Source organism: Bufo gargarizans, chromosome 3 (assembly GCF_014858855.1).
Source record: "Bufo gargarizans isolate SCDJY-AF-19 chromosome 3, ASM1485885v1, whole genome shotgun sequence".
Lineage (NCBI taxonomy): Eukaryota > Metazoa > Chordata > Amphibia > Anura > Bufonidae > Bufo > Bufo gargarizans.
Window position 1 is genome coordinate 499,707,226 of NC_058082.1, and position 22,255 is coordinate 499,729,480.

Below are 22,255 nucleotides of genomic sequence, written 5' to 3' on the forward strand. Positions count from 1 at the left end.
GCCCTGAACTCCATATTTTGTGGGGAATGTGAATATGTGCTTGTTACTTGTGTACAGCGGAGACATCCCGCAATATGGCACATGCCATATTTCAGAACTGACATTCACCTCAGGAATACAGCCTACCCAGCAGGCGGACTCTCAATTCCCCGCCTTGATTCTGGGACCCTTTATAACAAAGACCTAGAATCTGCTAAAGGAGTTCTCCACTTTTAACAACAGCTGAAGAGGGCCTCAGCCAGAGAACCTGTGGGCTGAAGGCATATTACACTGGACAAAGGCTTCTTGGACTTTATCCCTGCAACGGACTATTTCACCAACGGACATCTTTTCTCCGGAACCTAAGTATTTTCTTTCTTTTCTCCCTTTTGTTTATTGAACTATACTTTCCTTGATTATTGTGTTATAATTACTGTGCATCGTGATAATTTGTATTGTATATAGATATATAATAAATGACCTCCAAGTCATTTCTCTAGCCATATGCCTGTTTTCAAACACTGCAAAAACTTACCCTAGCCTCTCCGAAGGGAAAGCTACTCGGTTGTGTTATCTAGATAGTGGGTTCCTTGCTCCCATAAATTGCAAGGTGGTGGCAGTTAAACTACCCTGTGTGTGGTTCCGGTCCAGTTCGTCACACGCTTACTTGCGGTCGGTCGGCGGTCCACTCCCTGCGCTTTCAGCCTATCGACTGTACGGACTCAAGTTAGACTGTCGGTGTGCTGAAAGTGGCTGGGAGGCCTGTTTGCGGATTGACCACTAGGGGCGCTGTGACGGTTTAGTGACGTATTGTGGCCGCGGCGGTCGCAGTTCGTCACAGTACTCACAGTTTTTTATATACCCTGGGCAGGCGTACAGCAGTGATGGAGAGGCTGGCACATGGATCCTCTGGGGCACTCTCTGTGTATAGAGACCAGGCAGGGTGATAGGTGAGGTGCCCTGGGTGTTGCAGGTTTAATGTGCCTGTGGCAAGATCCCTTTAAGTTCGTGACTCCAGTGCCGATAACGGTGGTACACCGATTTATTTACCTATAATTTAATATAGGTTAGTCCCCCTTCCCTTTTGTTTTTCTGATTAATAAAGTAACAGTTTTAACAGAAATGTAGCGTTCCAAACGACAGTGATTTGATTTTGACAGGTGGAACGTATACCATATATTAGTTATACCAGTGAAATTTTCTTTATATATTGCTTGAGAGTAATGGCAGGCTTTTTGGCGGCAGGTATTTGCAGTGATAAATGGGATGAGGAAGCTAGAGTGTTTTTTTCTGAGGCAGATCTACCCCCAACCAACCGTGCATTAAGTATCACTGGTTCATTTAAATTACTCACCAAAATTTATAAAGACCAAGTCAGAGGGTGGTGGGAAATTCAAACCCTGGAAACCTATATTCAACATCAAATAGTCCCCAGGGGTATGCGGATTCCCTTCCTTCCGTCCAACAGAATTCAGTCCCCAGAGTTCCGTAAGAAGTGGGAAAAAGAGGCCGTTGAGAGCTCCCTCAGACTTATGGCATTGTTGCTGGAGGAGGAAAAGGCCCTGCACACTAAAAACACCACATTGTTGCAGGAGCAAATTGCAGAAGTGAGCAAATTCTCCAGTAACTCTGAATTTACGCGTAAGGAGGTCTTTTTGCAGCAGACGGTGGAACGGTTTACGGCCCAGCTTAAAGAACGTAAGCACTCTCAATTTTTGAGAGATAAAGCTGATTTTAAAGAAGGGCGCATTCTCGATTTCGCGACTAAAACTGCAAGGACCCTTGAGGTTGAGACAGAACCCTCATCCTCTGAGGGGGAAACTGAAGTGGAAGGTACCTCCTACCAGAATAGCCAATACCCCATCTTCCAACCCTCTAATAAGGGACCTAGAGGAAGGGGAGGCAGAGGTAGGAACCCCAGATCACGGGGAGGTTTTTTAGGGAACCAAACTACGAGGTCCTACAGTCTCAGAAACAGCAAGAACCAATAGTACACCATCACAGAATGGGTGCAGCTGATTATGAGACTGGAAACCCTCTAGGAAAAAACAGGTCCAGGGACAAGTTACAAATCATTAACTTGTCTGATAGGTCACTTACGGAGATAGAACTGGAACTACTTAGCAAGGGCCTATCATTTGTTCCCACCTGTTCCTTTAGCTCCTTCGAATGGGTCAAGGATTTGACCTTATTCGTGAGGAAACTCAAATGGAAAAAATTCTTTGCTACACATAATCAACAACAGTGCAATGAATTGGGTGTGGACATAAATGACCTGCCGGATATCCAACTACTGGCATCCCTTATGGAGGAAGGGAGTAGGGAGATTGGTGAGGGTCCATTTACGGACCTCAAATTGTCCTCTACTAAAAACCCGCCCCTTAGTGATGGCACACCACCTGACATTTTTCTCAAGGTCGTCACAGACCAACTGAGAAAGCTAGACACATTGAAGGGGACTGAGTCCAATCTCCGGAAAAGGGAGATTGAGGCCCTAATTTCACTGGAACGCGACAACTCCCTTGTCATTAAACCATCGGACAAGGGAGGGAATATTGTCGTTATGAACTGTGAGCAATATAAGATCATGTGTCTGAACATTCTCAGTGATAAATCATGTTATCGTGTGCTGGAATCAAATCCTACTGAGATGTTCAGGAGGCAATTGAAGGACCTCTTGGACACAGCACACGATCATGCCCTTATCAGTAGATCTGAATTTGAGTTTTTGTTTCCCAAACATCCCCAGATCCCTTGTTTCTATGGGTTACCCAAGGTGCACAAGGGACTTACCCCTTTAAAGGGACGTCCCATTGTGTCAGGGACTGGGAGTTTGACACATCCAATCAGTACATACGTGGATAGGATTTTACGACCACTTGCGGTGTCCCTATCCTCGTATGTACGTGATTCTATGGATGTAATCAAAAAATTGGAAGGAATACATCTCGGTGAGAACGTTATGCTGGCCAGCCTGGATGTTGAGGCCTTGTACAGCTCCATACCCCATGATAGGGGGTGTGGAGTTGTGGCCTCTTTCCTTAGTCAACGTGGCACCCATTGTTGGCAGCATAACGAATTTATCCTTGAACTAATGAAATTTATCCTTGAGCACAACTGTTTTACCTTTGATCATCGCATGTACCACCAGCTCAGGGGAGTGGCGATGGGGAGCCCCTGTGCCCCGACCTTCGCCAATCTCTACCTGGGCTGGTGGGAACGTGAAGTTGTGTTCGCGGATAATCAGAGATGGGCTGACCACATTAATTTGTGGTTACGCTTCATCGATGATGTATTGATTTTATGGTCTGGGAGTGTTGAGGACTTCAATCGGTTTGTTTCAGACCTGAACATAAACACTATGGGATTATTCTTCACATCAGAGATCCAGGAATCTCAAATCAACTTTCTGGATTTAACCATCTTCAGGGACAGGATGGGCAATATTGGCACACGGCTGTTCCGCAAGGAGACTGCAACAAACAGCCTCCTTAGTTGGGACAGCTGCCACCCCCTGCCCCTGAAGAGGGGAATTCCAAAAGGGCAATACCTTCGGGTAAGGCGTAACTGCTCCAGTATGTCGGATTTCAGAACGGCATCCAGTGATCTCCGAACCAGATTTAGGAGTAGGGGGTACCCACAACATGTACTAACTAAGGCGTACCAGCATTCACTGGCACAAAACCGGGATGCCCTCCTTACCCCTAGGTCGGGATCGGCTGGAATGGACCAGTTGCGCATCATAGCCACATATGATGAAGCACACAACACAGTGCGTGACCTGCTGACGACCTATTGGGGTATTCTCAAATCAGACCCAGATATTGGGGATATGATAGGCGATGTACCTCTGATCACGTACAGACGTGGACGTAGTTTGAGAGATCGCCTGGTCCACAGCTTTTTTCAGGGCCCGACTACATCCACATGGCTGAGTACCAGCCTCAAAGGGACCTTTCGCTGTGGCAGCTGCGTGGCTTGCCCTGCAATCCAGACTGGCGCTACATTTATCTGTAGCGTCACCGAACAGAGATTTACTATCAGATCATTTGTTAATTGCAAAACAAGAGGCCTGGTATATTTGGCCACTTGTGTTTGCGGAAAGCAATATGTGGGTAAAACCACAAGAGAATTCCGTAGAAGAGTAGCAGAACATCTAAATGACATCCGCAAAGGGGCTGATACCCCGATTGCTAGACACATATCGACCATGCACAATGGTGATGTGGATGTCATCAAATTTCAGGCTGTGGAGGTGGTCAGAAGATCGCCAAGAGGAGGCGACTTTGATAGGCGGTTAATGCAAAAAGAGACACAGTGGATTTACCGCCTATGTGCGCTCCAGCCCCAGGGACTAAATGAGTATAATTCCTTTGTGTGTTTTCTCTAGATCCCTGGAGCTGAGGTGCAACGGGGGAACATTAGGGGTGATGACATACTGCCCACGATCCATGTGTCCCAGCGGCATTGATCACTAATGATCTTATGTCATTAGATCACCTAGGCAATTGAGGGGGCTAGGAGATAACAGGGGTATGATAGTGTAATCATTGGTTGTGGATTATTTATACCACATCATACCATACACTGCCCCTTTAAATCAGCCTGATCACAGTATTGCCATCTAGTAAAAATGCTGCTGGGTCTTTCTTGACCCTCCTGTATTGTCTCCACCACCACCGATTGATGTCCTCAATTAATTAAACAACATAAATAAAATTAAATAAAATACAATGTAGTTCATACCACTTCATGATCCCTGTCCCGATCGGAGCTATACAAACGTTGCCAGGGTAGTAAGTCGCCATATATATTTACTCTAATTTTAATGCAGAATGTTATTACATTCATCTGGGCCGGTCTCATCGAGGGGGCGGCACAATGGGGGCGGGATGGATGATGCGGCGATGCCGCGCCTCCTGCATCCTCATTGGCCGTTCTGCAGGCGGGGCTCAGTTGAGGGGAGGAGGACTCTCCTCATATTCTGTGCACCTGAGCGGCCGCGTTTGGCCACCTCGTACTTACAGCTGCAGCCTCTGTAATGGAGGCTTAGCAGCTTTGAATATTTATCCTGTTAACCACAGATACACGCTCCTGACGAGCCTTATGGCGAAACGCGTCGAGTGTGGTGTGGGGATGAATTAATGTTCATATGTATCTGCTTTGCGCTCACACTGCAGTTGAGGTCTGCGGCTCTCAGCCCTCTGCAGGTAGATGAGCAACAGCAATCCAGATCTGTCTGTTTCACCCAGCTTAGCTTAGATCCAGTGATTCGTGTCTGCAGGGCCGATTCTTAGACATCCGTTTCACATGAACGGATGGATTTAATTGAGATCGGCTTCTGCAGGCAGATGTTTATCACTGGATTAGTCTATCCATAACTTTAGTCGAGGGATCCATGAGCTGGCAGTGATTCAGAGCACTCTGACCGCGCCATAGTGCTTACTTCTGTGGAATCAATTAGCACGAGTGTGGTGTGGGGATGAATTAATGTTCATATGTATCTGCTTTGCGCTCACACTGCAGTTGAGGTCTGCGGCTCTCAGCCCTCTGCAGGTAGATGAGCAACAGCAATCCAGATCTGTCTGTTTCACCCAGCTTAGCTTAGATCCAGTGATTCGTGTCTGCAGGGCCGATTCTTAGACATCCGTTTCACATGAACGGATGGATTCAATTGAGATCGGCTTCTGCAGGCAGATGTTTATCACTGGATTAGTCTATCCATAACTTTAGTCGAGGGATCCATGAGCTGGCAGTGATTCAGAGCACTCTGACCGCGCCATAGTGCTTACTTCTGTGGAATCAATTAGCACGGCCCCATGGCCCTCTGCTTTCACTTGCAGTATAGCACTAGCCTGCGGCATTTCTAGTGACCCCACCCGCAGTTGCATTTACCGTGTATGCGGCTCATAGGTCCTCATATCGACCCTATACTGAATGGATGGTGTCCTAGAATTTTTAATATAGGTTAGTCCCCCTTCCCTTTTGTTTTTCTGATTAATAAAGTAACAGTTTTAACAGAAATGTAGCGTTCCAAACGACAGTGATTTGAGGAACACAAGTTGCAGTGAACCAGAACTTCCTTTTACTGAAACAGTTGAACTATTTACAGTCTTTAGTTAGTTCCACATATAAAGGATGGTAACAGGCAGGCTTTATATAAAAACGGCAGACAAAGTCCTTGCAAGATACTCAGAGGGAATAACAGTTACAGATCAGGCTGTATTTTCCTCAATTCCTGTCTGGCTTTCTCCAAGGCCCGTATGCCCTATTGCCGGCTCGGATTGTGGACCTATTCAAGTGAATGGGTCTGCATCCGTGATGCGGGGTGCACATGGCTAGTGCAAGCATGGCCACCACTGATAGATTGCAGGGTGGTCGTAACCATGGAATGAGGTTCATATATCATATACAAAATCAAATTTGCTGGAAAAAGAGTTTTAGTAGCGTTTTTATAGATGGGTTGTCTGAGTAATGCATCCCCATGGTCTTTGTTTTCCCGGGCACCTCCACAACGGCACTCCAGGAGGGTGTCCCCGCCTCCCCAGGACAGGAAACAATGTAGAAGCTCAATCTTAAAAGGCCCCCTCCCCTTACCTGCTTCAGTTTGTTGTTTCCTGTCCTTGGGATCGCATGGAAGCTGTTCCTGCTATGTCAGGGGTTCATGGACACACGGCCTGGATAAGGTTGCCCGATTCGGGAGGGCCGTGCAGAGGTCGGGGTTTTCACATATTCCTGTCTGTGTTCCTTCGGCATAATTCCTTCAATTAGGGCAGCCCCGGGCTTCCGTTCCCCTGCTCATTGCGGGAATGAGGGATCACGCGCATGCGCACAGGCCGAAAGTTCCATTGCCAGTTCTCTGCGTCACTTCCAGTGGCGGGTGACGTCATAGAACTGGCGGATATGAGGACGGGAGCATGGAGTTCGGCATCCAGCATCGCTGACCGGTTAGCATGTCGGCTCCCCTGGAAGCTCCTGAGTCCCGCAAGCCTGTGGATCCTGCCGCCCAGAGCCCGGTAAGCCTCCTTCCTGTCTGATACTGACCCTGCTAAAGAAGGGGGGGGGGGGGGGAGCACATTATTATATCCCTCACTGGTGTGGTGCTGGTGTTTAAATAAGACGAATCACTATACCTTGCAGGGCAGGGACACCAGCAACAGAAGATCTGCTGAGGATTCATTAACTCGGAAGAAATGTGCAATATGTAAAAAATCCCTACCCTCCAAATCAAAGAAAACGTTATGTCCAAGATGGACAGACAAAATAGTTTCTGAGGAATCACCCTCTTTTCTTGAATCAATCAGAGGCATGATTAAGAAAGAGGTTAAATCAGCGATTGACACAAGGCTATCTTGTTCTCCTCAGCCCTCTACCACACAAAAATCTCTGATGAATCAGGGAAGCCCCTTTGTAGCCCAGAAGATACAGAAAGACTATTAAAGACCATTAGGGAAAATTGAGGAGACTAAAGAGCCTCAGTCCATCCAGGACAGAATGTTCCAGGGGCTGGGAGAAAAGAAAAGAAAGGTCTTTCCCGTACATAGTAACATTAAAATGTTGATTAAAAAAGAATGGAAAGATCCGGAGAAAAAGAATCTAACTCCCACCTCCTTTAAGAGGAAATATCCATTTACTGAGGAGGACTCAGTACTGTGGGACAAAACGCCTAAGATTGATGCACCTGTAGCCCGGATATCTAAGAAAACTTCTCTCCCTTATGAAGACATGGGTCTTTTAAAAGATCCCATGGATAAAAAATGCGAGGGTCTGTTAAAAAGTGCATGGGAAACAAACACAGCCAAGCTTGGGCCCAGCATAGCTGCTACCTATACTTCAAGATCCCTGTCAGTCTGGTTAACACATCTTGAAGAACACTTGGCGGCAGGGACTCCAAGGGAAGATATCCTGTCCTCAATACCTATCTTAACCACTTACCGCTAAGCTAACGCCGAAAGGCGTCATCTCCGCGGCGCTCCCAGGCTACGCTAACGCCGATTGGCGTCATCTCGCGTGAGCCGAGATTTCCTGTGAACGCGCGCACACAGGCGCGCGCGCTCACAGGAACGGAAGGTAAGCGAGTGGATCTCCAGCCTGCCAGCGGCGATCGCTCGCTGGCAGGCTGGAGATCCGAATTTTTTAACCCCTAACAGGTATATTAGATGCTGTTTTCATAACAGCGTCTAATATACCTCCTACCTGGTCCTCTGGTGGTCCCTTTTGTTAGGATCGACCACCAGAGGACTCAGGTAGGTCAGTACAGTCGCACCAAACACCACACTACACTACACTACACTACACCCCCCCGTCACTTATTAACCCCTTATAAACCCCTGATCACCCATGATCACCCCATATAAACTCCCTGATCACCCCCCTGTCATTGATCACCGCCCTGTCATTGATCACCCCCCTGTCAGGCTCCGTTCAGACGTCCGTATGATTTTTACGGATCCACGGATACATGGATCGGATCCGCAAAAAGCATACGGACGTCTGAATGGAGCCTTACAGGGGGGTGATCAATGACAGGCGGGTGATCACCCATATACACTCCCTGATCACCCCCCTGTCATTGATAACCCCCCTGTAAGGCTCCATTCAGACGTCAGCATGCGTTTTGTGGATCCGATCCATGTATCCATGGATCCGTAAAAAATCATGCGGATGTCTGAATGGAGCCTTACAGGGGGGGTGATCAGTGACAGGGGGGTGATCACCCTGATTACCCTGATCACCCCTGTCATTGATAACCCCCCTGTAAGGCTCCATTCAGACGTCCGCATGCGTTTTGTGGATCCGATCCATGTATCCATGGATCCGTAAAAAATCATGCGGATGTCTGAATGGAGCCTTACAGGGGGGGTGATCAGTGACAGGGGGGTGATTACCCTGATCACCCCCTGTCATTGATAACCCCCCTGTAAGGCTCCATTCAGACTTCCGCATGCGTTTTGTGGATCCGATCCATGTATCCATGGATCCGTAAAAAATCATACGGACGTCTGAATGGAGCCTTACAGGGGGGTGATCAATGACAGGCGGGTGATCACCCATATACACTCCCTGATCACCCCCTGTCATTGATCACCCCCTGTCATTGATCACCCCCCTGTCATTGATCACTCCCCTGTAAGGCTCCATTCAGACGTCCGCATGATTTTTACGGATCCATGGATACATGGATCGGATCCGCAAAATACATGCGGACGTCTGAATGGAGCCTTACAGGGGGTGATCAATGACAGGCGGGTGATCACCCATATACACTCCCTGATCACCCCCCTGTCATTGATAACCCCCCTGTAAGGCTCCATTCAGACGTCAGCATGCGTTTTGTGGATCCGATCCATGTATCCATGGATCCGTAAAAAATCATGCGGATGTCTGAATGGAGCCTTACAGGGGGGGTGATCAGTGACAGGGGGGTGATTACCCTGATCACCCCCTGTCATTGATAACCCCCCTGTAAGGCTCCATTCAGACGTCCGCATGCGTTTTGTGGATCCGATCCATGTATCCATGGATCCGTAAAAAATCATGCGGATGTCTGAATGGAGCCTTACAGGGGGGGTGATCAGTGACAGGGGGGTGATTACCCTGATCACCCCTGTCATTGATAACCCCCCTGTAAGGCTCCATTCAGACGTCCGCATGCGTTTTGTGGATCCGATCCATGTATCCATGGATCCGTAAAAAATCATGCGGATGTCTGAATGGAGCCTTACAGGGGGGGTGATCAGTGACAGGGGGGTGATCACCCTGATTACCCTGATCACCCCCTGTCATTGATAACCCCCCTGTAAGGCTCCATTCAGACGTCCGCATGCGTTCTGTGGATCCGATACATGTATCCATGGATCCGTAAAAAATCATGCGGATGTCTGAATGGAGCCTTACAGGGGGGGTGATCAGTGACAGGGGGGTGATCACCCTGATTACCCTGATCACCCCCTGTCATTGATAACCCCCCTGTAAGGCTCCATTCAGACGTCCGCATGCGTTCTGTGGATCCGATACATGTATCCATGGATCCGTAAAAAATCATGCGGATGTCTGAATGGAGCCTTACAGGGGGGGTGATCAATGACAGGGGGGTGATCAGGGAGTCTATATGGGTGATCACCCCCCTGTCATTGATCACCCCCCTGTCATTGATCACCCCCCCCCCCTGGTAAGGCTCCATTCAGACATTTTTTTTGGCACAAGTTAGCGGAAATTTTTTGTTTGTTTTTGTTTTTGTTTTTTCTTACTAAGTCTCATATTCCACTAACTTGTGTCAAAAAATAAAATCTCACATGGACGCACCATACCCCTCACGGAATCCAAATGCGTAAACATTTTTAGACATTTATATTCCAGACTTCTTCTCACGCTTTAGGGCCCCTAAAAAGCCAGGGCAGTATAAATACCCCACATGTGACCCCATTTCGGAAAGAAGACACCCCAAGGTATTCCGTGAGGGGCGTATTGAGTCCATGAAAGATTGAAATTTTTGTCCTAAGTTAGCGGAAAGTGAGACTTTGTGAGAAAAAAACAAAAAAAAAAATCAATATCCGCTAACTTATGCAAAAAAAAAAAAAATTCTAGGAACTTGCCAGGCCCCTCATTGAATACCTTGGGGTGTCTTCTTTCCAAAGTGGGGTCACATGTGGGGTATTTATACTGCCCTGGCTTTTTAGGGGCCCGAAAGTGTGAGAAGAAGTCTGGGATCCAAATGTCTAAAAATGCCCTCCTAAAAGGAATTTGGGCCCCTTTGCGCATCTAGGCTGCAAAAAAGTGTCACACATGTGGTATCGCCGTACTCAGGAGAAGTTGGGGAATGTGTTTTGGGGTGTCATTTTACATATACCCATGCTGGGTGAGAAAAATATCTTGGTCAAATGCCAACTTTGTATAAAAAAATTGGAAAAGTTGTCTTTTGCCAAGATATTTCTCTCACCCAGCATGGGTATATGTAAAATGACACCACAAAACACATTCCCCAACTTCTCCTGAGTACGGCAATACCAGATGTGTGACACTTTTTTGATGCCAAGGTGGGCAAAGGGGCACATATTCCAAAGTGCACCTTTCGGATTTCACCGGCCATTTTTTACACATTTTGATTGCAAAGTTCTTCTCACACATTTGGGCCCCTAAATTGCCAGGGCAGTATAACTACGCCACAAGTGACCCCATTTTGGAAAGAAGACACCCCAAGGTATTCCGTGAGGGGCACGGCGAGTTCCTAGAATGTTTTATTTTTTGTCACAAGTTAGCGGAAAATGATGATTTTTCTTTTTTTTTCTTTTTTCCTTACAAAGTCTCATATTCCACTAACTTGCGACAAAAAATAAAAAATTCTAGGAACTCGCCATGCCCCTCACGGAATACCTTGGGGTGTCTTCTTTCCAAAATGGGGTCACTTGTGGGGTAGTGATACTGCCCTGGCAATTTAGGGGCCCAAATGTGTGAGAAGTACCTTGCAATCAAAATGTGTAAAAAATGGCCTGCAAAATCTGAAAGGTGCACTTTGGAATATGTGCCCCTTTGCCCACCTTGGCAGCAAAAAAGTGTGACACATCTGGTATCGCCGTACTCAGGAGAAGTTGGGGAATGTGTTTTGGGGTGTCATTTTACATATACCCATGCTGGGTGAGAGAAATATCTTGGCAAAAGACAACTTTTCCCATTTTTTTATACAAAGTTGGCATTTGACCAAGATATTTTTCTCACCCAGCATGGGTATATGTAAAATGACACCCCAAAACACATTCCCCAACTTCTCCTGAGTACGGCGATACCAGATGTGTCACACTTTTTTGCTGCCAAGGTGGGCAAAGGGGCACATATTCCAAAGTGCACCTTTCGGATTTTGCAGGCCATTTTTTACACATTTTGATTGCAAAGTTCTTCTCACACATTTGGGCCCCTAAATTGCCAGGGCAGTATAACTACCCCACAAGTGACCCCATTTTGGAAAGAAGACACCCCAAGGTATTCCGTGAGGGGCATGGCAAGTTTTTAGAATTTTTTATTTTTTGTCGCAAGTTAGTGGAATATGAGACTTTGTAAGAAAAAATAAAAAAAATAAAATCATCATCATTTTCCGCTAACTTGTGACAAAAAATAAAAAGTTCTATGAACTCACTATGCCCATCAGCGAATACCTTAGGGTGTCTACTTTCCGAAATGGGGTCATTTGTGGGGGTTTTCTACTGTTTGGGCATTGTAGAACCTCAGGAATCATGACAGGTGCTCAGAAAGTCAGAGCTGTTTCAAAAAGCGGAAATTCACATTTTTGTACCATAGTTTGTAAATGCTATAACTTTTACCCAAACCATTTTTTTTTTGCCCAAACATTTTTTTTTTATCAAAGACATGTAGAACAATAAATTTGGCGAAAAATGTATATATGGATGTCGTTTTTTTTGCAAAATTTTACAGCTGAAAGTGAAAAATGTCATTTTTTTGCAAAAAAATAGTTAAATTTCGATTAATAACAAAAAAAGTAAAAATGTCAGCGGCAATGAAATACCACCAAATGAAAGCTCTATTAGTGAGAAGAAAAGGAGGTAAAATTCATTTGGGTGGTAAGTTGCATGACCGAGCAATAAACCGCTAAAGTTGTGGAGTGCCGATTTGTAAAAAAGGGCCTGGTCACTAGGGGGGTATAAACCTGTGGTCCTTAAGTGGTTAAAACAGGCTTGTAATTTCTTGTCGGATGCATCCGCAAACCTGGTGAAACTCTCTGCCAGATCCTCAGCCCTCTCTAATTCTACAAGAAGAGCTATATGGCTCAGATTTTGGTCCTGTGATGCCAGTTCGAAAAGTCTGCTATGCTCTATTCCGTGTGAGGGAGATAAGCTGTTCGGGTCGGTCCTTGAGGACATTTTAGATAAAGTATTAGACAAGAAAAAAGGATTTCCTTCGGAATCAAAATTCTATCAGCAGCGTCGATCCTTTCTAAATCAAAGGAGAACTAGACCAGACCAGAAAAGAAAGGACAGTACTGGAAAATGGCAATCCTCCACAGGAAGACGGAAGGGGTATCTATTTAACCCTGAATCCACTTCTAAACCTGGCCAATGACGCCAGGCCTCAAGTAGGTGGCAGGTTAAAAAAAATTCTCCACGGCCTGGGAAGAAGTTTCATCCTCCCCATGGGTTATAAATACCATATGCATGGGGTACAAACTAGAGTTCGACACGCCTCCACCGGAATTTTTCACTGTCAAAAGGCCATTAAGAAGATCAGAAAAACAGCAAGCCTTAGAAATGGAAATATTATCTTTCCTAAAAAAAGGCATAATTGTTCCAGTCCTGTGATATCAGGAAGGGCGAGGATTTTATTCTCCCATATTCCTTATTCAAAAACCAAACAAGTCCTTCAGACTAATAATCAATTTAAGAAAACTAAACAAATACATGACCTACAAAAGATTCAAAATGGAATCGATCAGATCCACAGTGAATCTTTTATCTCGCAACTATTACATGGTAACTATAGACCTCTCGGATGCATATTACCACGTTCCCATACACAGAACATACCAAAGATATCTCAGAATTGCAATAGTCCTAGGAGATCAGGAGTACCACTTTTAGTTCCAAACACTCCCCTTCGGGCTGTCATCAGCCCCAAGAATATTTTCTAAAATGATGGCCGAGGTGACAGGATATTTACATCTTCAGGGTATAATAGTGGTCCCATATTTAGACGACCTCCAGGGGCATCTGAAGACGGTGCAAGAAAAGCTCATTGAGTTAGGCTGGCTAATAAATACCCAAAAATCAGACCTGGTTCCCAGTCAGTAAAATAAATTCTTAGGAATCCTGCTAGATTTACACAACCTTGTGTCCTTTTTACCTCCAGAAAAGCAGATGGTTATAAGTCAAAAGATCTCCCAATTCTGCGAATCCAGGAGAGTGGCCGTCAGGGATATCACGAGACTGTTGGGACATTAACATCCACTATTCCCGCAGCCTGATGGGCCCAGCATCATACAAGGACATTACAGAGATTCTTTCTGGAATCCTGGGACGGGAATCGGAGTTCCTTAAACAGGAGGGTGAAAGTTCCAGCAAAAGTAAAAATTTCTCTCTTCTGGTGGAAGATAAAGAAGAATCTCCAAAGACGAGTTTTTTGGCGACCGGCAGATCAGATCATCATAACAACAGATGCCAGCAGCCGAGGATGGGGAGGCCACACAGGAAATCAGGTGGTCCAGGGCACCTGGAGCCCAGGAATGTCTGCAGCCTCCTCAAACATGAAAGAGCTATCGGCAGTTTTGAAGTTTCTTATGTGTCGTCTTCCGCATGTAAAATCCCATCACATAAAGATATTGTCTGACAACGCTACCACAGTACTAAACCGGCAGGGGGGTACAAGAAGCAGAGAACTACAACAACTGTCAGGGAAGATTTTCAGTTGGGCAGAGAAAAATATAAAGTCCCTGGTAGCTGTCCATCTAAAGGGCAAGGAAAACAGAGTGGCGGATTATCTCAGCAGGGAAGATCTAAGAAGGGGGGTTACCAAAAGTGGATCTCTTCGCAAATCAGAAGAAAAAACAACTCGATTTATTCGGTCCCCTCTCAAGCAGGGATCACCCACTAATGGTGGATGCCCTGTCATGTCCGTGGCCGAAGGATCTCCTGTTTGCCTTTTCACCTTACAGTATGATTTCAACGGTATTAGTAAAGGCAATGGAAGAAGAGGCACAGTTAATACTGATTGCTCCATTGTGGCCGAAAAGATCCTGGTTTCCCCTCCTCTACAATCTGTCGGCAGGTCAATTCTGGTCTCTCCCATTGTATCAGGGACTACTACGTCGGGGTCCAGTGTTCCATCCAGATGTAGCGAGACTACATTTAACAGCCTGGAAAGTGAATGGGTCCACTTACAACAAAGAGGCCTATTGGATTCTGTAATATCCACTCTGTAGTAAAAAGGACTCTACCTCTCGGATCTACAGGAGAACATGGAAGGCATTTTTGTAGTTTGCAGGAGACAGACTGTACTACAGTTAAGAAGCCAATATTCCACTCATACTGGACTTTCTGCAGGCAGGTCTTGACAAAGGTTTCAAGCCAAATACCATAAACGTTCAAGTCTCAGCATTGAGTAGCTTTCTTGAAGTAAAACTGGCAGATTTGCCATTGATAAAGCGATTTATAAAAGGGGCATTCAGAAAATGCCCATTTGTCCATTCTGCCATTCCTCCTTGGGACCTGAATCTAGTATTAGAGGCTTTAATGAACGCACCTTTTGAGCCTTTGCAGGAGATCTCACTTAAACTCCTGACTCTAAAAAACACCTTTTTACTAGCAATAACATCAGCTAGAAGAGTAGGGGAGATTCAGGCTTTTTCCTGCAGAGCACCCTATCTCACAGTGTTGGAGGACCGTATTATCCTTAGACACACCCCGATGTTCCTACCCAAGGTGGCCTCAAAATTCCATCGCCAACAGGAGGTGTCGCTTCCATCCTTCTGTGAGAATCCAGCTTCTGACTTAGAAAGGAAATACCATAATTTGGATGTCAGAAGATGCCTGTTAAATTACCTAGAAGTCTCTGAAGTATTCAGAAGATCAGACCATCTCCTTCTTCAGTATCAAGGCCAGCATAAGGGATCGGCGGCAAGCAAAAGTACCATATCCAGATGGATCCGAAGCACCATTGAGTTCTGTTACCTCCAGAAAAGCTTGACCCCTCCTAAAGGGATCAAAACACACTCTACCAGAGCCATCTCGGCCTCAATGGCAGAGAATGCCTCTGCCTCAGTAGAGCAAATATACAGAGCAGCTACGTGGAAAAACCCAAATACCTTCTTTAAACATTATAAATTAGATGTACCTCCTTGCTTAGTGCAAAATATAACGTGTGGCACATCCAGCAGTAATAAGTAGAAAGTGTGGATTCTGGCACCAGATGACGAAGTTTGGTGGCTGGTAGCTGTAGTCACCTGCAGCAGTGTCTGTAAAGCTGTTATTTCACTGATCACTCTGCTCTTTTGGAAAACTGATGCTTTCTGGGAACAGCGTTCTGGATGCTGAAGATGTCTCTGGAGTGATGCTCTCACAAGAGAATTGGATATGCTCCCTGGAAGTAAAAGTTCGGCATGTGTTTCCTCTCCCTTTCACTATCTACTATGGAACTCACTTTCCTGGCAGGAAGTAGGACTAGTCCACTCCTACCAAGAGGGGAGGAACAGGGGGGAGGGAGCTAGAGTGGCCACTGCCAGTAGGAATCCATTGCTGTTTGGTTCTTCTTAGACCCAGTGTTGCAGGTTCACATCAGTTTAGTGTTTGCACCACATCCTTTCCGTGGGATAACATAGGAAATAAGTAAGCAACCTGTTTGTATGATCTGTGCGCTGTGCTAGTACCGCATTTCCCAAGGAGCACTGTACTTACCCTACCTGGTCCAGGGTTCCAAAAGCAGAATCCAGTCCAGTGCTCCACTGCAGCAGCAAGCAGTCATGCTAACAGACTAAGGTACCTTAATCCAACCCATTCACCTCAACGCTAATTCATTGGATGGACAGGTCTGTCCAAACGCAAATCAAAGTGGCAGCCTCTAGATAATCAGTATGGCATCCACCATGAAAGTGTGCACAGATGGAATACTGTACATGTCACATTGGGGCCCCACAGCGTCCATGGACAATGACATCACAGAGGGTGTGTGCTGTTTACCTTTCTGGTGGCACTATTGACAGCTTCATTCATCAGTCAGTTGTGCAACTGTGCACATCAGGAGGTGAGGGCATGTGGATGTGTGTGTTGGCTGATTGTGTATATCCATATGACCTGGGGGTACTACAATTTGTTTACATTGTTTTGTATTGTGTATTTTACTGTTTGTTTCCTGACTGTCACTACCAGCGAGGAAGGAATGGCATAGGTTGGCAGGAGAAGGGTTAACCACCTTGTTCCTCCCCTGTTGGTAGAAGCGTCTTGGTCCTGCTTCCTGCCAGTAGGGGGGAGTTCCTGTCTAGAGACAGAGAGGAGAGGAAGCAAGTTGCAGTGCTCCTGCTCCTGTTACAGATTCTTCAGGGAACATCCAATATTAGTAATCCACAAATATTTCAATATGTGTGATGCTATTCCAAGACTCACCTAACACTTAAAGGGAACCTGTCACCGGGATTTTGTGTATAGAGCTGAGGACATGGGTTGCTAGATGGCCGCTAGCACATCCGCAATACCCAGTCCCCATAGCTCTGTGTGCTTTTATTGTGGGGAAAAAACGATTTGATGCATATGAAAAGTAACATAAAGGAGTCATATCTTACTTGTGTGACCAGAGAAGAGTCATATTTTCAAGCTCTGACTCATCTCAGGTTAATTTGCATATGTATCAAATAGTTTTTTATACACAATAAAAGCACACAGAGCTATGGGGACTGGGTATTGTGGATGTGCTAGCGGCCATCTAGCAACCCATGTCCTCAGCTCTATACACAAAATCCCGGTGACAGGTTCCTTTTAAATACACACATATAATGTAAGGTCATAGTTTATTGATAGAAATTCATACAGTACATAATAAATATCATGATAAAAATTAGCAGCAGAACAAGAAGTGCTGTGACAAAGGTATGCCCCCCCAAGTCTACAAGGTCACATATTTATTTGGATCTTGTGAGGGTCGAGGCTCCATACCGTGCCTTCAGATTCCATTTTATTTTATAAACTGTGAACTTCTTTGCAAAGGTTACTATAACCTCAAGGCCACTCCTAGCCCCAACCAACCTGGTCTAGTAAGGAATTTCTATAATTGCTAGAAAGACTGGAACGTGATTAACACCCACACTTAAGATTAGGGAGACGCTCCGGGCATATAGCCAAGGGATGCTCATTTCAGATTGTAGTTTTAATGTTATATGATGTAAATGGTTAACTATGCCATCAGGTGGAAATGATCCAGAAAAATGCTATATTAACCTCGGCTTTCTTTCAATAAAGTTAGAAACACTTGATACACAGCTCTATGCCTGTGTTGATTTTTCTCTATGAGTACTCATAACTTCTAATTTGGAGTCCTGCGCTCATCCGGCATTGGGGTCTTTGCTCCAACAGATCTCCAAAGGGTATGCAATATACTAAATATACAGTTTGACCAAAAATGTCAATAACTTTATTATTGCAATAAGTTGCCCTAACCCTGCCAGAAATACTGCAAATCACCATATGGTAAGTAGCCATGCATAAAGAATACAGATAAAAGATATCCCTAAAGAGGCTCTAAACCACTAAGGCTGAGTTCACACCAGCGTTCAGCCTTTCCGTTCTCCTGCTCCGTTATAGGAGCAGGAGAACGGAAAGGACGGATTGGGCACATAACTGAGGCGAGCGGAGCCTACGGACCCCATAGACTATAATGGGGTCCGTTAAGTTTACGCTCAGAAAATGATTTTGGAGCGGAGACAAAAGTCCTGCATGCAGGACTTTTGTCTCCGCTCCAAAATCATTTTCTGAGCGTAAACCTAACGGACCCCATTATAGTCTATAGGGTCCGTAGGCTCCGCTCGCCTCAGTTATGTGCCCAATCCGTCCTTTCCGTTCTCCTGCTCCTATAACGGAGCAGGAGAACGGAAAGGCTGAACGCTGATGTGAACGAGGCCTTAAACATATGTAACATGCTGCAAAGCTGTAAACAATTTTTCTTAGGATGACGTCTCCCCACTTAACTCTCGTCATGTCAGATACAACTGTCATCTGGTCGCTACTAGTAATCCCCTCAACTTCGCAAGACTTCAAACTGGTAGCTTCCCTCTCTGAGTTGCTAATGGTCACAGCGCATGCGTCACCTATGCCGCTCGTGTCATTGTTAATCGCTGACCTCTAGGGGCACTGACAAGTTAAAGGGATTCTGTCACCTTGATTTTAGTGACAGAGCTTTTAACATCATCACGTCAATCTGCTCGTTTTATATTAAAATATACTAGTATTACTACCCTAAGTGTTGTTCTTTGTCTAGAAAATTGCTTTTATTAATATGGTAATTACCTGAGTAAGGTGCCCAAGGGGCTGTCCCTCCGGCCGTTGGAGCCCAGACGCGCCCCTTCTCCTGGAGCCCAGCACCGCCCCACTAATATCTCCCCTAACAACCATGAGGCCTGTCACTGCCTCACAGGGGGCATACCTTTGTTACAAAATTTCTTGTTCTGCTGCTAATTTTAATAATGATATTTATTATGTACTGTATGAATTTATATCAATAAACTATGACCGTACATTGTGTGTTTGTTTAAGTGTTTGGTGAGTCTAGATTCTTCAGGGAGAAATACTCAAATTGTCCTCAAGTGGAGCCTTGAGAAACACGGCCGTCTCCTCCTCCCTGTACCAATGGTATGGATTAACATACATGGCGGGAAACCAGAACGGGGCCACAATGGGGGAATGGAGAAGCCCATCGGAAAAAAAAAATAATAAGCAATATTACATTTCCTCAATATGCCTTACACTGCCAGCTACTTATATTGTATTATCAAGATTGGTGAAAAGTTCTCTTTCTCTTTAATTTAGTTTTTGCACTGTTCTCTTTTCCATGGGTTTCCATCCTTTTTTTTGTAGATTTTTAGGTCAAGGAGTTAGAAAATGAACCTGTCTATAAGATCCAATGCTCTGTTGAGACTGCCTTTCTCCAGGACCGCTACGCCTGCCCTACCTGGTCCAGGTTTCCAAAAACAGGATTGCACCTTTAAGGGATTGTGTGCAGAGACTATGGTGCCTTTTTGCTAGCTTCCTCTGTTGCAGTCCAACCCATTCACCACAGCACTAATTCACTGGATTGACAAGTCTATCCAACTGCAATTCAAAGTGGCAGCCAAGAGAAAATCATTATGGCACCCCCATGAAAATGTGTATAGATGGAACACTGTACATGTAACAATAGGGACCTTGAGCATTCAGGAAAGATGACATTACAAAGAGCCCCCGCCATTAAAGGGGTTATCCGAGAGTATAAAAATGTCCCCAGTATGCCGGGCCCGCCACATTAAATATACTTACCCTGCGCTGCTCCTGGTCCCTGCACCTCAGCTGCTGCTTCTGTAGTGGCCCACTCCCGTGTGTATGGTTGACTTCAAATTGTTGTGTAAGATGATGTTATTTAATACCATTTCTTTGTCTATGCTGCTAAATCCAAATTTCAGGCTGGTAACTTGCACTACTTACTTTTCATCACTAGATATCTCTAACACACTACTTATATAGTGCAGACACAGGAAATGAAAGGGGAGTAGAGAATAGGAGTGGAGGAGTTAGGAGGCAGGAGAGGAGACCGTCTTGTCTCTGTCCTCCTGGGCCTAGCCCAGGGGAACCCACTGGTTTCAACCATTGAGGCCAAAGATCAGGACTGTAGAATCCTACGTTGTAGAGTACCCTTTCGGGGTATCAAGTTGATTATTTACTCTGAAGACCACAACCTTTTCAAATAATGAAGCAGAGTGTTTGCCTGCCATGAGGGAGATCACCCTTGGGTTGTTGGATCATTGAACTAAAGACTATAGGAGAAGGAAGGTAACTGTCATTTATCAGACTCCAGACTCCTTTGCATCAGATGGAGAGATTCTAAGCTTCTGGCAGCTCCACCATAATTAAGGACAGAAAGGCCATCTGTCAGAATACTCATTTATAGATGATCTAAACTAATAGCGAAAGGTTGAGGGATCAGAGCAAGACCTGGAACCAAGTACAAGTAAGAACATGACCTTCTCTCAAGTGGGCTGGAGGAAACCTTTCACTTCACCATAAGTAGCCTGCTAATTCGGATTTTGCAGCTTTACCCTTTTTGCAATCTGTATGAAAGACAAAGTGATGTTATTGGATGTCTTACTACATCTGACAAGTAAAGTACCTGCTTGGTTCAACTGCTGCCTCTCTCATCGTTCCACTCCTCCCCCTCATTGCACCTTACGGTACTGGCATCACGAACCAGGGGCCCAGCCGCAAAAGCACCTTACACCAATTACCATCAAGGGCACCTCAACTTCCATCTGGATGGTGTTCCCTGTAACTGAGAGTGCCCCGGAGGATTTCGTGCTGTCTTCCCTTCCACTGTACGCCAGCCCAGTGAGGCATCTGCTAACCATGAGTACATGAACTATTGCACCCATCAGCCCACTGTGAGCCTCACGTGTTTTCCCCTGTGGTTTGGTATGCTACACTTCTCCCCCTGCATGTATGAAAACATCTGGTGTAGGGGGGGAGCAATCAATGGGGAGGTGGGGGGGATGAACAGCAGCGGAGGTGTGGGGACCAGGAGCGGCACAGGGAGCGGGGACTAAGTATATTCAATGTGGGGGGCCCGGCGTATTGGGGGACATTTTTATACTCTTGGATTACCCCTTTAAGTATTCTAATAGCTAAGGTAAGCGTCCAGAAACACATATAGTGTGAACAATGGTCAGAAACTAATACTAATTAGAGATGACCGAAGTTTTGAAAAATTTGATTCGGCAACTTCGCCAAAGTTTACCAAGAAATTAGATTTGTTCTGAATTAATTTGTCATGAATCGCTATAAATCAGGTATACCCTGCCACTCTGCCTTAGGGCACGTCCACACAAAGTGGCCGTGCTGCAGGCTGGTTGTGGCCATACTGCAGTGAAGAACCGCCAATTAGCCCACAGCTGCCTTTCATTTAATAATGAAGACTGCACTGTACAATCCTCCTTCATTGTTAATGGCCGCACGGCACCTTTAATGCAGTTTTAAACAGGGGCTGTTACTGGTATGGGGTCTGGCTGGTTAAGTGGGGGCACAATATGCAAATTATTGCTGTTCTTCCCTGCATCCTTCTGCAGGTAATTTGACAGTAAACGCTGAATATTAATGAGCTCTGGCATACCCACTTCTCCAACCCCAGCGCTCCCCTGCCCTACAAGTGGGAGCTCTTCTTCTGCCATCTGCTTTTCCTCCTTTTCCACATCATCTAATGTCAATGAAAATGTGTCATCAGAAACATCCAGCTCCTCCTCTCTCTGCATCTTGCTGACTTTTCTAGGACATGGAGACTTTAAAGGATGATTTGGAAAACTGACGCAGAATAGATCTTCCTGCAGTCTCCCTCTCAATGTTCTTCTATTAATCATTTTCAGCAACACTGTCCCTAGCACATGAGCGCTTGCCATTTTTCTCTTTATGCTGAGCTCACAGGACAAAGGCGGAGATGAGATAAGGGTTTTATAGGGCTGTGACATCACAGGGGATGGTTATCTGCGGATTGACTGGCTGCACAGCATTGTGGGTGATCCTGTATTTCCAGGCTTGTCTCCTATACACTTAGT